At 40.1% G+C, this 13435-nt stretch overlaps 1 long non-coding RNA gene across 1 annotated transcript in view; it reads right to left on the reverse strand.

Moving 5' to 3' along the window:
* LOC109280280 (uncharacterized) overlaps positions 1 to 9790 on the reverse strand; it is a 150871-nt gene extending 141081 nt beyond the window's left edge. The window contains exon 1 of the long non-coding RNA XR_002086533.2: positions 9356 to 9790. This is a non-coding gene — a long non-coding RNA (uncharacterized LOC109280280). The remainder of the gene's footprint in view (positions 1 to 9355) is intronic.
* Between the last annotated feature and the right edge of the window lie 3645 nt (positions 9791 to 13435).

A 13435-nucleotide genomic window follows, 5' to 3' on the forward strand; every position in this document is an offset into this window, starting at 1 on the left:
TGGGGTTTAAATTCCAGCCAGAAGTAGATATAATGATAGGCAACTTCTTGAGCAGACAAAAGATTTATAAAAAAAAATACAGTCCCAGAAAATTGTAGGAAGAATTTGGAGAACTTTCAGCCTCTGAGTTGTAGAATCCAAGACGCTGACTGCATTCAGCCTGCAAGTTAGGTGGGTCAGAATCCAGGTAAAAGCAAAACCCAGGATATTACACTCAAGTAAAGCCTGCATTCAAAGTACATTATTATTATTACTACTGCTGCTACTGTTATTGCTATCATTATAATGTCTGACCATAGGCAACACTTAGATTAGAGTTAGCATCTATGTAAAAAGCCCACTTTCATTTTGCAAAGAAAAAATACTTTGCTGTATGGATATAGCAAAGTGACTTTTAGAAGACCACATCCAGTCATTTCCAAAATTTCAGGGAATGATGGGCAGGAAATTGAAACATGAAATAAAGAGAAATTGAAATATGATAAGAGAGAAATGTGAGGGACAAGGGGCTTGTCAAGACAAGCATGCATGTGCAGTCTGCAGTGCTGTACACCCATCTGCAACACTGCAAACCACACACACCACACATGCAGGCATTCAACATACTGCTAATTTGCACTGTGATCAGGTTTTTTGACACTGGGAGATCCCAGTGTCAAAAAAAAAAAGTGTGGCAGAAAAAAAGTGGGATGACACACATAGCAGCAGTGTGCACCACCCAAAATCAGCTTCATGCCTGCTGAAGGATTGGCCTGTCATACAGTGAAGGTAGGATTGGGGCCCCTTTCTCCAAGAATTTTACAGTTCATTCCTGGGGGACAGCTGAAGAACTCAGCCACTAAACCTTTCACACATTAAATTCTGAATCCTGAATTATTTTTTCTACAAGAGAATGATAACTTAAATAGTGGAAAGAGAATAATAACATTAATAGTGGGATTACAATGAGTATTTTCACAATAGATTTAACCTCTTTTCAAGTTGTTTTAATGCTGTCTGGGCAGCAGGCTATACGAGCCTCACTGGAAATGTGCCATGCAATGCATAAATCAGTAAGTCAGCCATACTACCCCATTTGTTTTTGAAGCAGATGTAGGTGTGTTTACTGATCAGTAGCTTCACTTTGTTCCAGCTTTCCCCTACTTTATATGCATAAAACAAGTAGGCACACACTACCAATCAAACAATTTCACTTCTGCGGGATATAACTTTTTGTTCATCCAGAACAGATGCTCTCTGTGTTTAGTTATATAATTTTGTATGCTACCTACAGTGCAGTAGCTGACTAACAATGACTATGCTTTCAATAAGAAAGTAAAAAAACCTTAATGCAATGTATTTGATCCCTCTTGTGGTTTTATACAGCTTTATGTCCCAAATCAAAGCCTATACTTCATAGCAAAATTTTCAGTAGTGTTTGTCAGACACTTCAAGCTGCAGAAGAGTTGTTTTGCAATGAGTATTAGTTATTCTTCTTCTATAAAATAATCTTGGTATCATATGCAAGTAATCATGGAAACAGCAGTGAGGATTTGAGGGTGTTTAGATATTAAAATTTCTGAATATTATAACAACTAAGCTGGCAGACAAAAGAAATCAAAGTTTCGTGTCCCTTTTATTCTCTTTGAAAATAATTCTTTTGCACTATAAAACAAAAAAGAAGAATCCTCTAACAGTTGCACCTGCAAGGAAGGAGCATTTTTTTCTAGGTTAAAATATAACCCTCGGGCCCCCTCTACATGTTACATTTATTACATGATTAATGTGTCAGTTCTGGCCAGGGACCACACCAAGGTTTCAAATTAACCTCCTATGTGGTTTCAGGCCAACCCCAATAATCAGCCGATTGTCAGCTCCAGCCACAGACCACACTGGGTTCTCAAACTGGTTCTGGTGTTGGCCCTGGGCCTAGACTCATGGGCACCCAGCTTTCAAATTGCTGGTGCAATGGGAACCCAGACTCCTAGCCCACGTCTGGGCCTCCCCCAACCCCTGCACTGGAGAGTAGAAATGGTGCAATTGGGATCTGAGTCATGGCAGGAGGTATGATTGCAGGGATTGGGGTTCATATCCCATTGTGCCTTTAAATCAACATGTGTCAGGAGCGTAGAACATAAAGCTTGCCTTGTTTCAGCTTTAAGGGGTAACCTGAAACTCTCATCATGTTCACCAGATGGTTAATGAAAACTGAACATCAGCAAATTCTTGGTTTTACCAAATAAGATGTGGTTTCCCTAGTATCTGGCTTTCTTTAAAAAATTCATGCAGCTTTAGTTGTAATCCTCTGAAAACTTAGGTTCAAGATGGTATTCAAACTCAGCCATAAAGCACACAAACTTTTGTGAAATATTATCTTCTCTACTAACAACAGCAAAAGCTTTTTGGAACGTATTGCTTTGTCCATGTTGGCTGTACATTCATTTCCTTTCTCACCGTGATCTTTTTTATTTAAATTCACCCCTAACCTCAAAGATATTCTTCACTTGGATCTAAGGACAGAGGCGTCATATGCTCAAAGGTTTACTGTAGACTCTAATTGACTTTCCTACAGTACATGTTACTCATGGGGATCAAAACTTAAAGTTACATGATTAAACAGCCTACTTAAAATGGTTATATAGAAAAACTGCCTAATCTGAGTAAAATACACACTAATGTCACATACAGCACAGAGGCTGTTTGCAGAAATAAAAAAAAACAAAAAAAACCCATGCTTTATTGGAAGAAGCAAAGCATTACCCAACTCAACAGCATCTTTATAGATTGGCTGCTTCAGCCAGGCTTTATGACACTTACATCTAAAGCCAAGTCAATCAGCTATTAGATAAAAACACCAAAAAAGCTTCACTAAAGCATCCAATCTATGCAGACATTGGGCAAGCCGGGTCCAACTAAGGTCTTCCCACTTCCAGGCAGGTGCTGGGCTCAGCATGGGAGCGCACCAAGTTTAAAGTGTCATTCATAGGTGGCAGAAGGGCGGAGCTGAGCCCCACCACCCCCATGCAGGCAATAGGTAGGGCCCCAGGGTAGCCCAGCCACAGGCTGCTGCAGGTGGGGGAGGGGCACACACACACACACACACACACACACACACACACACACACACACACACACACACACATACCCTGTCAAGCCAGGATCACAGCTGGCTGAGCAGGCAGGTTAGTTTATTTCTGTTTTCTTTACCTGGGCTTTGGGGGGGCAGATCAAGACCCCCACAGTGCAGGAGCCAGTGGAGTACTGGGGGGATTGTCCCAGGACCCTGCCCAGCCAGGACCCCATTCACGGGAGTTGGCTGGGTGATGGGGCAATCGGAGCCTGGCGGCTGGTCCAGGGGCATGGGCAGGCATCTCCCACCACTGTGTGCACCGCGGGAGAGCTGGGGAGGGGGGGGCATGTTTATCCCCCTTGGCTCCCCAACACCTCCTCCCTGAATGAGCCACCAGGCTCTGATTGTTCCACAACCCGGCCCAGCCAGGGCTCCAATTCACAGTGAATGGGGCCCTGGCCAGGCCAGGTCATGGAACAATCGGACCCTGGCAGCTCCTCCAGGGGTGTGGCGCCAGGCAGCCAAGGGGGGGGGGGCCTCTATCTTTGAACGGGACAAGGGCAGGCTACAGCTGTGAGCTGCATTCTGCCTGCTCCATGCCTCACTGCTGCCTTTGAAAGAGGTACAGCTTGGCGCCATGTAAGTCCTACTGCTGGGTGGACCAGGCAGTGAAACACATGGCACCATGCCACGCCACACCACTTTCAAAGGCAGCAGCAAGGCATGGAGGAGGCAGAGTGCAGCTCACAGCTGTAGCCTGCCCTTGCCCCATGCAAAGATTAGGGGGCCACACGCCTCCTTAGCAGCCTGGTGCCACACCCCTGGAGAAGCCACCAGGCTCTTCCCAGGGATGATGCAGGTGGGCACGAGGGTCCCATGGGCTATGTCCCCTCTAGCCCAGTGGTGCAGCCAAGGCTGGCCCCATTCTGAGCTCCCCTCCCGAATGGTGCAGGGCCAGGGCTGGTGTGGGGCAGCAAATTCAGTGATGCCACCGGTGCCAGGCAATGACTCCAGGCATCAGAGAAGGGATGGGCTCAGTGGGTCCCAGGCCTGGCTCTGCTCCAGTTCCTGCCCAGTCCCAGCCTCATTCTCCTCCACCCCCCTATAGCACCTTTCCACTCCCCCCACAGACTTTTTTTTTTGGGGGGGGGGGGTGTTGCGCATGCATGTGCACACGCACTCAGCACCCCCAAATTTTTTTTCTCCATCTTCCTATGGTGCCATTTTGGATTTGGTTGGTTTTTTTTTAATGTCTGCAAGTAGCCAAAAAGTTTACTAACCAATTAGTCCTTAATCTAGCTTTATTCTTTTTGTGCCTATATCCTTCACTCTTCCTTTCTTCTGTATAAAGATAGACTCGCACAAGCCATTCTTTAAAGTTTTTTTTCCTTGTTTCTCCAGGTTAGACAATTCTAACCTTGACTCCCTTTTATCTACTGCAGAACCTTGTACTCTCCATCTGTCTGCCTGTATGCTGTTACTTGTCTCACATTTAATTTGCAATTCTTTGGGGCAAGTACCTTAATTTATTCATGAAATGATGGAGACCCTGGAGAAATTAGAAGCTCCCCTCTGCAGAGGGGACAAAAATAATTTGGGGCTACTGATAATTTCATTCTTTCTTAACTTTTAGAACAAAATGAGAAGAGATGGCTGTGTGTGGCACAATGGGCCCTGGGCTCATGAGCAAACATCATCATCCAAAGCCTCAAATGACCTATAAACAAGGCATTACCACTTCTGGTAGACAGGCCATGTTCAACACCCTGGATCCAACTGTTGAATGTCTTACTATTAATACTTATTTAAGACTATGCAAGACAGTTAATAGAGGCCATGTACAGACATGTAGTTTCTACTGAAAGAATTGCTGCTCTCCTAATAGAAACAACTGGTGTACAAGGATTCAGAATTTTTCTCCCAAAGCAAAAATTACCCAGGAAATGGGTTTTCCTGGAAAAGTTTCTCCTGAGAGAGCAAGTGTCTGCACACATTCTCTTCTGAGAGAAGCTACAACACAGTCCTCCAGCATCCCAAGGTGCTTTGCTCTTGGCTTGCGCCTCAAGGAGAGAGAGTGTTGCCTGGTTGGGATTCTACTGCTCCAGCTGAGCAGGGAACAGAAAATTCCCATGCTGTGCTGCAGACTGATGCTAAGCAATCTGGATCAGCCAATCAGGGCTATCCTGTGCGTTGCCACCATCTGTCTCCAGGAAGACTGAAGGAGTCTGCAGAGAATGATGAGATGAGTGCATAGTACTGCTAGCACTCAGCTCCACTGCAGCTGAACCTTCTATTCTGGGGTTCAGAACCTTCTATTCTGGAGAATTCCCAGGAGAATTCTCTGAGACCATTTTAACATGTGTATGCAGCCAGAGGTGACTGCAAAATCAAAATCCCTTTGGAAGAAAAAAAAATCCCAAAGCATGAAGAAAGGGGACAAATACAAATTGTTTTCTGAGAAAGTATTTGCAGAAAAATTCCATTTTGAGAAAAACAAACTGGGATTTTCTAGCTTTCTGGCTGCCCTCTTTGGAAGACTCTTAGCAATTTCAATTTTCACCTGTAGGCAGAAAGTAAAATTGACAAGAGCGTTCCAACTGACAGAGGAGAACCATCATTTTGACTTACTAAAAACTGACACTTTCCATGTGAAAATATCCATTTTATGAAGCATGTGTTTTCTCATGGAAGATCATTCTGACAGAAAATTCCCAATTGGTTCAAATTGCAAGGCCCTGATCCTGCAAAAAACATTCCTAATTTTGCACATTTGTGAGTAGTCCAATTGAATTCAATGGAACTCTTAAGGTACATAATTTTAATCATCTTTGTAAGTATTTAAGGAATCAGAGCCTAATTTTGTAATCTGAGTCCATCTCTGTCCATAGTGCATTATACTAGATATTGCTGCTGACACTCAACATGAACTCTTCTCTCTTTTCCTCTTGTATTCCACTTACATAAACTTGTATCTTCAGAAACTGTCCTCATCTTGAGAAAATAAGCAGTAACACAGGGTAGAGATAAATATGGGAGTGTCCAATTAACTCTCATAGTCCTCCTTATCTCACTCTGCAGACCTGAAAAACTGTGCAATTGAAAGGAGGATCCACGTGATTTGACAAGTACTTGTTTCTGTCAATGGCAGAGGAGGAAAGTCAGGCCTGTGAGCTAGAAAGCACCATGAGATGTACTGAAGCAATACAAGTGCTTTGACAGAAACAAGTCTTGAGTGTGTGAAAGAGAAGTGCTAGAAAAGTTATTATCCTATTTACAAATATGACCATACCACTGCAAAGAGAAATAATGCCAGCCAGCTCTGTTCCCTTTGCTCTTTTATTTCTAGTAGTTAGAAAGAGTGAAATTATAAGCAACAATAGATTATTTTTCTCTCCTCTAAAGAGGGGACCTTCTAATTTCTCATAGGCCTTCATCACTGCATGAATTATCAATAAAGACACAACATAGTTAAGGGTATGGAATTAAGCTAATCTTTCACAGTCTATTACATAGCTCAGTAGTCATCAGAGCTTAAAATGCTCTTTAGTAGAATAGTTTATAGTTTTAAATCTTTACACAGTAAAATTGATTAACTATGATTTTATGAGATTGGAAAATCTTTAAAACTACAGGATTGCAATTATATTATAGAAAAACAGTAGATTCCTATCACGACTTGTACATTTGTTACCTGGGCTCCTTTTCTTCTGCTTAACAAAAGATGTACAAGACAGCTTGGAAGAAATAAATCATGCACTCAGATTTGAAAGTGTACTTCTATTACCAAAAAGTAAAGTTTGGAATCAAAAACAGCCACTCTTTCAAATTCATGGTTATCATACGCTTCATCTACTTATCACAAAATGCCAAATGTGGGTATAAACCTTCCAAATGGAACTATATGATCACCAAGCATGTTATTGCACCAGTGAAGTCTATCAGAGTTTTGCCATTTACTTTGATAGCAGTAAAAGCAAGGCCTATTTGAGTAGTTTATACTTTTGTCAGGCTTGGCTTAGTTAATATATATTTGCATACTGAATGTAGCATTTTATGAGATGGCAATTCCTTTCACCTAGCCTAATAGTGTCTTTTTTTATATCCTTGATCCCCAAATTAGCTCTTTAGATAACTACTGAACTGTCAGATATTTCTATATAACAAGCCCTTCTTGTCAAATACCTCTGCAATTCCCCAACAAGTAGGGCTTCCTATCTTCTAGTACACATAAAAACCCTACATTATAGCTTTCCTTGGCAAGGGTAATGCAACAAAGACTCACAACCCATTCTGAAGAAATGAACTTTTTGGATTTCTCTACACATGAAATTCATGCAACACGGTAAACTCTGGTGCATATTGTGCTAGATTTCACTGCTACCAGGTGCCACGTTTACATGTGCGCTTGGGACCAGAGCATGTTGATCTGGGTCAGAGTAGCTCCAGTTGACCCAGGTGATCCTGGGAGTCAGCCTGCCAGCCCAGGGCTGCTCCGACCTGGCTCAGCATGCTGCAGAGGAGCTGGCTGGGGCACAAGGGTGCTCCAGTGCAAAGCTAGCTGGCAGGCAACCTCCACACAGAAGCACCCTCGTACCCTAGCCAGCCATATCAGTGTCTACACATGCATTACTGTGCATTAAATAATGCTGCCACAGGATAGTACTTGTGTTACAAATACAAAACTATGGTGGAGTTAATTAGTTTATTACTGCCTAATAGGACCACACTGATAGACGTTGAGACTTTACTACAGAGCCAATTAGGAGCTCCTCAGTAAATGTCTCATGTAGATGTGCCCGCTGTCAACAATATGAAAGCATTTGAAACCCAATCGCTTTAAAATTGCTTATTTGACATTCCTTGCAAATCCCCCCCAAAAATATCTACCCAGGGATCAGACTGGGTATCTGAAGTAGCAATACCATAAGGAGGAAAAACATAAAAAATTATATTTATAAATCAGTTTAATCTAATCTGAGACCACAAACGCTAAATTGTTTTAATCATAATCATATGGTTATTGCATAACATCACTTCAGGGATTTGATTTAACTTGTTTTTTTACCTTAACTTATTAGCATTTTTTAAGTTCAAACTTGATGCTGAATTTTGGGGGCTTACAGTGTTTGGTTTGGGAAGAGTTATACAACATTTTAATGGGTTTTTTAGCATTAAATTTTTCATATGCACTTTCAACCTTAGTTTTAGTAAATGACTAATACATATTCTTAACCATTTTACCATCTTGTCTAAGAATTACATAGAGCATTAAACACTTAGCCTCGTCACATCTAATATTTTAATCTTTTTTTTAATTACATTTATTCAAAGCATAAAAATGAATTTAAGAAACAAAAAACCCACCTGAGACAATTTCTAAATCAATCTGAATTACTTTAGCAAAGGTATCTAAATATTCTATAAAGCAATATTGGTAAACGATTAAAAAAATTAGTAATGCACGGGACTGAAAACCAGAATACCCTGATTTGACTATTCTGGCTTGGCAGTAAATGTGCTAAATACTTGGGATAAAGCATGTGACCTGTTTCTCAGTTTTACCGTCTTTAAAAAAAGTTTTCCTAAAATATTTTGAGATTCTATAACAAAAAGTTTTAACTAACTGAAATATATTTTACTAATTAACAGTTTTACCTCCCACCCCACCCCCTGAAGTCACTAGGGTTTGTACTGAAGTAATTAAATCATATCTTACCATGTAAATGATTTTCATTTTTTATCTGCATCTATGTATAAAAATATAGGGGTGTTTATATTTAAACTATTAAGTTAAACAGTCTATAACTATGGGCTACTTTTGAAAAATATTACTCAGAAATAAGACACAGGATACGAAATTGAATAAACTAGTAAAGATACAAATACTAAAATAACTAACAAGAAAAACACATACTATAGGAACCTGCCATGGGGTTTTATAATTTCATATGAGAAAGGTATATTAGTGGTCCTCAATTCATTCTGAATGCTTCATCATTTCTTGGCCATCTTTGCTGCCTTTTGATTAATAAAATAGGATATATCACTTTCATTAAGTGCAACAAGCTTAAAATGTAATGGTATAATGCAAAATTAAGGAACATGGGCCAAAAGCCTTGTATCTATAGTAGCTTTATAATACCATTTTATTATACAATATATTCTAGGTACTGTAGCTATAAAAAGCTCTCTTAACCATCTACATCCATTCTCATTAATTATTGCATATTATCATGTATCATCATGCAAGACCAAGATAATTGCCTTTAAAGTGATCTTGAATGAACTGCAGGGAGAAACACTGACCTTCGGAAGAGGGATCAAAGACCTGAGGATGTGTGGTGGATGGCAATTTTCTCCTCAGCTGGAGGAAGAAAGGTCAGTGTGTAGGATCACTAGCTTCTAGGGGAGTGAGCCGGGTTACCAGGTCTGGGAGGAAAGGATAGATTAGAGATTAACATAAACAAAGGTACTATTATGAAATAATATCACCCATGGAGAAACACTGGAGTGCTACAGAGGGCTTATGTGGGAGGGCGGCTAAGCAAATGTATTTCAAAATGCATTGAATAAAAACTATTTATAATACAGTAGTATGCTATTATAAATAAAAAATCCATTCTTCTTCTAAATTGAAAAGGGTTGGATGAAACTAATGAATAGGTTGGCTCCTGCAGGATTCCTGAAAACAACCAAGTCTGAATTTGGTTACTTGCTACTCTATGGCTCATACCTTAGCTTTTTTTTTTTTTTTTTTTTTTTTTTTTTTTTTTTTTTTTGGATGCAACAAAAGCTTAATATGACTTGAAAAACTGCCCCAAGTAAGACTGAGGGAGCAACTGTCTTCAGAACTTCCTGTCACTTAGGGGGAAGTGCTGTTTGCTAAACTCTTACAGGGATATAGCCTACTACACCTTGGCCTGGTCTGCTCTTCCGCTGTCTTTGGGTGCATTCCCATGGGTAAGAATGTGCATTTCCCTGGGGACAAAGAGCAGCAACAGAATATGTGTCATTGCTATTTGTCAGTAGGAAACACCTATGTGCACACACTCTTGCATGTGGTGTGTTGCCCCAGGTGAGGTAGGAGATGCTGGAGCCAGCACCTGGGCTGGCCCCAGCACCCTTACCTGAGATCCTGAAGGCCTCTGGGGGCCACAGCTGTGGCAATCTGGCAGCACAGAGCCTGGCCAGAAGTCAGAGTATAGCTCCAGCCAGCCAGGCTCTGGTTTTCTGGCGATACACAATGGTACCACGTGTGCTGCCCTGCTTTAAGCAGGGGATGTCCTGGTTTCAAAAAAACAAACAAACAAACAAACCCACACTGCAAACTAGTATTGACGAATACCTATATGTGCTTGTCTTGACGTGCCCTTTCACTACATTCAGCAGCTGCCCAGCGGTAAAAAGAAAAGGGGATCCGTCTGCCCCATCTACAATGCAATTACCAAATATCAGGCCCTAAAGAGGTAAGTTTTGTTTTCTTTACCTAGTGAAATACTGTCTTTTATTTCAAAACCTGTTGCTCTTTATTAATTGTTTTGTTCAAAGATGTTTTACCTCACAACTCACTAACAGGCAATTGCCCTGCAGTTTCCTGTTATTAGTATATTATTATTTTCATATTATTAGTAACATGAAAATAATAACATACTAGTATGCTCCCTCCCCCACCCAAACCTGGAAAAGATTAGCCAGCTGATTTGTTCCATATTTAAATGTTATGTCAATTTCTTTAGGTGGGAAGGCAACCCAAACCTAAACTTTCTGGTTACTAAATAATTCTTTTGAAGCTAGTATTTATTATTTGTATGCAGATAGGACCAAGGTCCTATAGTCATAGATCAAGGTACTACTGGGCTAGGCAATTTACAAGCAAGATGTCAGACTCTGCTTCAAGGAGCTTACAATCTAGATAGATGTACTTACATAGGGTGAAAAAAATCAGATCTTCACAATGAGAGATCTTGAAAACATCACTTACCTTTATATCCAACTGTAAAGCTTGCAAGACCTACATGGAATGTCGGAGAATTAGGCCTGCAACCCATTTGGCTCATGTCTATCACTGCTGCAAGAACCTTGCTTGAATGCACTATTCCATGAAAGGCTTTTTGTTTTTTGTAGTTCTGCAAATGGTAGGGCTTTATTAATTTATACTTTATATTTTGGTTTGGTTTAGATAAATTGTACTCACCAATCAGTTCTTTAAACAGGCTTCTTATACTGGAATTTACTTTTTAATCCAGCCAGTTTAATTTATAATGTTTCATTGTTTAGTCCCACTTTCTTTACTTATCTTGGTACTGTCACATTTCAGTAACCATTTTACTTCAGTGCACAAGATGTTTTTTTAACAGGTTGAGGTTTTTTCCCCCAAGGGGATCTATTGTTCTACAGTCAGAGTTTGCTTTTCTGTAACAAGTTGATCTCAGTAGGCAATCACAGACAGATCTGAAATGCACTGATCCCAACATATGGAGAGCACTAAAATTACATATCATGCTGAGGCCATTTTACCTTGGCATTTATTTTTGTAAATAAAGCTTTGTAAATAGATGGTTTAGTATAGCACACCTGTATTTTGTTTTTGATATAATGCTGTAATGGGGTTGCAAAAAGCCACCGTTTTTGGAAGGCACTGTAGTTGCACCATTTGGAAAAGGGTGATTGTCCAGAAGTGCAATCACAGCGATGTAATTAATTTGTTATTTTCAGCTGTAGCCTAGGGATCAAAACATTATCTAGATGTGCATGTCTGTAGAACAGTTAATTGCCTCTTTCCCTATATCTGCATTTTGGAATAAGTACAACTCAATCAACTTACTTTATGAGAAAGATGATGGCTGCGTAGATAAGAAGCATTGGTATGACATACAGTTTTAGGTTTTGGAGACATTGTTTACTACAATGTTAATTTCTCTCTTCTCACTCATACTTTAGATACACTGGGTAAATGTTGAATTCAATTCTAGTTCTCATTATATTGAAAGAGATGCATTTAAAAAAGAATTGGTTGATTTTATCATGTACTTTACCAAAACCAAAGTGAACATAAAACATCCATCTGTCCCAGAAGTCAGCAAATCAAACCTGGCCAATAGAAAATATATGCCTCCCCTTCATGAATGTCAATTAGCATAGAATACAAGTCCCTTCAAAGAATTTTGCTTCATGGGAGTACTAATAATGTATAGCCATCACAATGGTGAGCCATCGCAATTTTGCTTTACTCAGTTCCGGTAGGTAAGCCACCAAAATGAATTTGGCAATATTTCTCGATGTCTACAACTCATCTTGTTCTTAACCCCTAGATGGCAGAACATATAGCTAAAGGGGTGCCAGAGGGTGGATGCGAGAAGAATTCCTACCAGATGCTACTCAAAGTAGCATTGAGATTTTTAGCAGCTGTCTGCTATCTATTGATAGTTTTCCTTGTATATTCCACATCTGATCCTCTGAAAATTCTGAATATATTATTAAAATATAGACATTTGTTGCTGAACTTAAAATTAAGAGAAAAAACAGTTTCAGGGGTGCATCTACATGTGCAATTAATGTGACTGAACATACTCTGGCTCAATTTGAGCCAGAATAAACTAATCCTGTGACATCACCATCTACACGTGCATTTAAGTCCAGTAATTTACTGTGCTGCCAGATACCACTTGTATCTGAGGGGACTAGCCAACACTGTAGTGAATTAGTCTGCTGATCCCTAATTCTCACACGTATAGACATTGATGGTTTACTAAGCAGCAAATTAGTCTACTGCACAGTAAAGCATCTTGTATAGATACACCCAATGGTCTTCCAAGGAAGAGTAAGGAAAATGGCACATAGGGAGGTCTCAGGAAAGGTAAAAGCAGGTATGTGGTGGCAATGTCAACCTTTCTCTGACTACACAGCTATCTCTACCCAGCTAACCCCTCTACAACCTTTTGTTGAAAGATGGTATGACTTGTCTGGGGGAACAGGAGTTGTAGAACAGTCCTTTGTGTAAAGTGTATTCAGTTAAAGGTGCTGGTCTCATTCATTCCATGTGGTTTAAAACTTGAATGGCTTTTAGCAAGAAACATATGGGCTGTAGTATCATAAAAGCACAATAATTACAATCATTTGTAATATGTCTTTGTAAAGAAGTTTAGAGTCCCTTTGTGCTAATAAAGACAGTCTGCAATTATGTCACAGTATGCTAGGATTTCTTTTAGATCATCTACTCTCAGTCCATAAATTAATATTTATGATGGGTCTAATCAATATTGAATTTACATTGTGATTCAGTAGAAATTTATATAGCATAGATGATACCTTAGCTGCAGAATACTGAGCAAATTCATCAGCTCCTGAATGGTGCTCAGACTTCACGTTCTCCTGATACGTGATGAG

The sequence above is a fragment of the Alligator mississippiensis genome, chromosome 1, assembly GCF_030867095.1.
Source record: "Alligator mississippiensis isolate rAllMis1 chromosome 1, rAllMis1, whole genome shotgun sequence".
Taxonomy (NCBI): domain Eukaryota; kingdom Metazoa; phylum Chordata; order Crocodylia; family Alligatoridae; genus Alligator; species Alligator mississippiensis.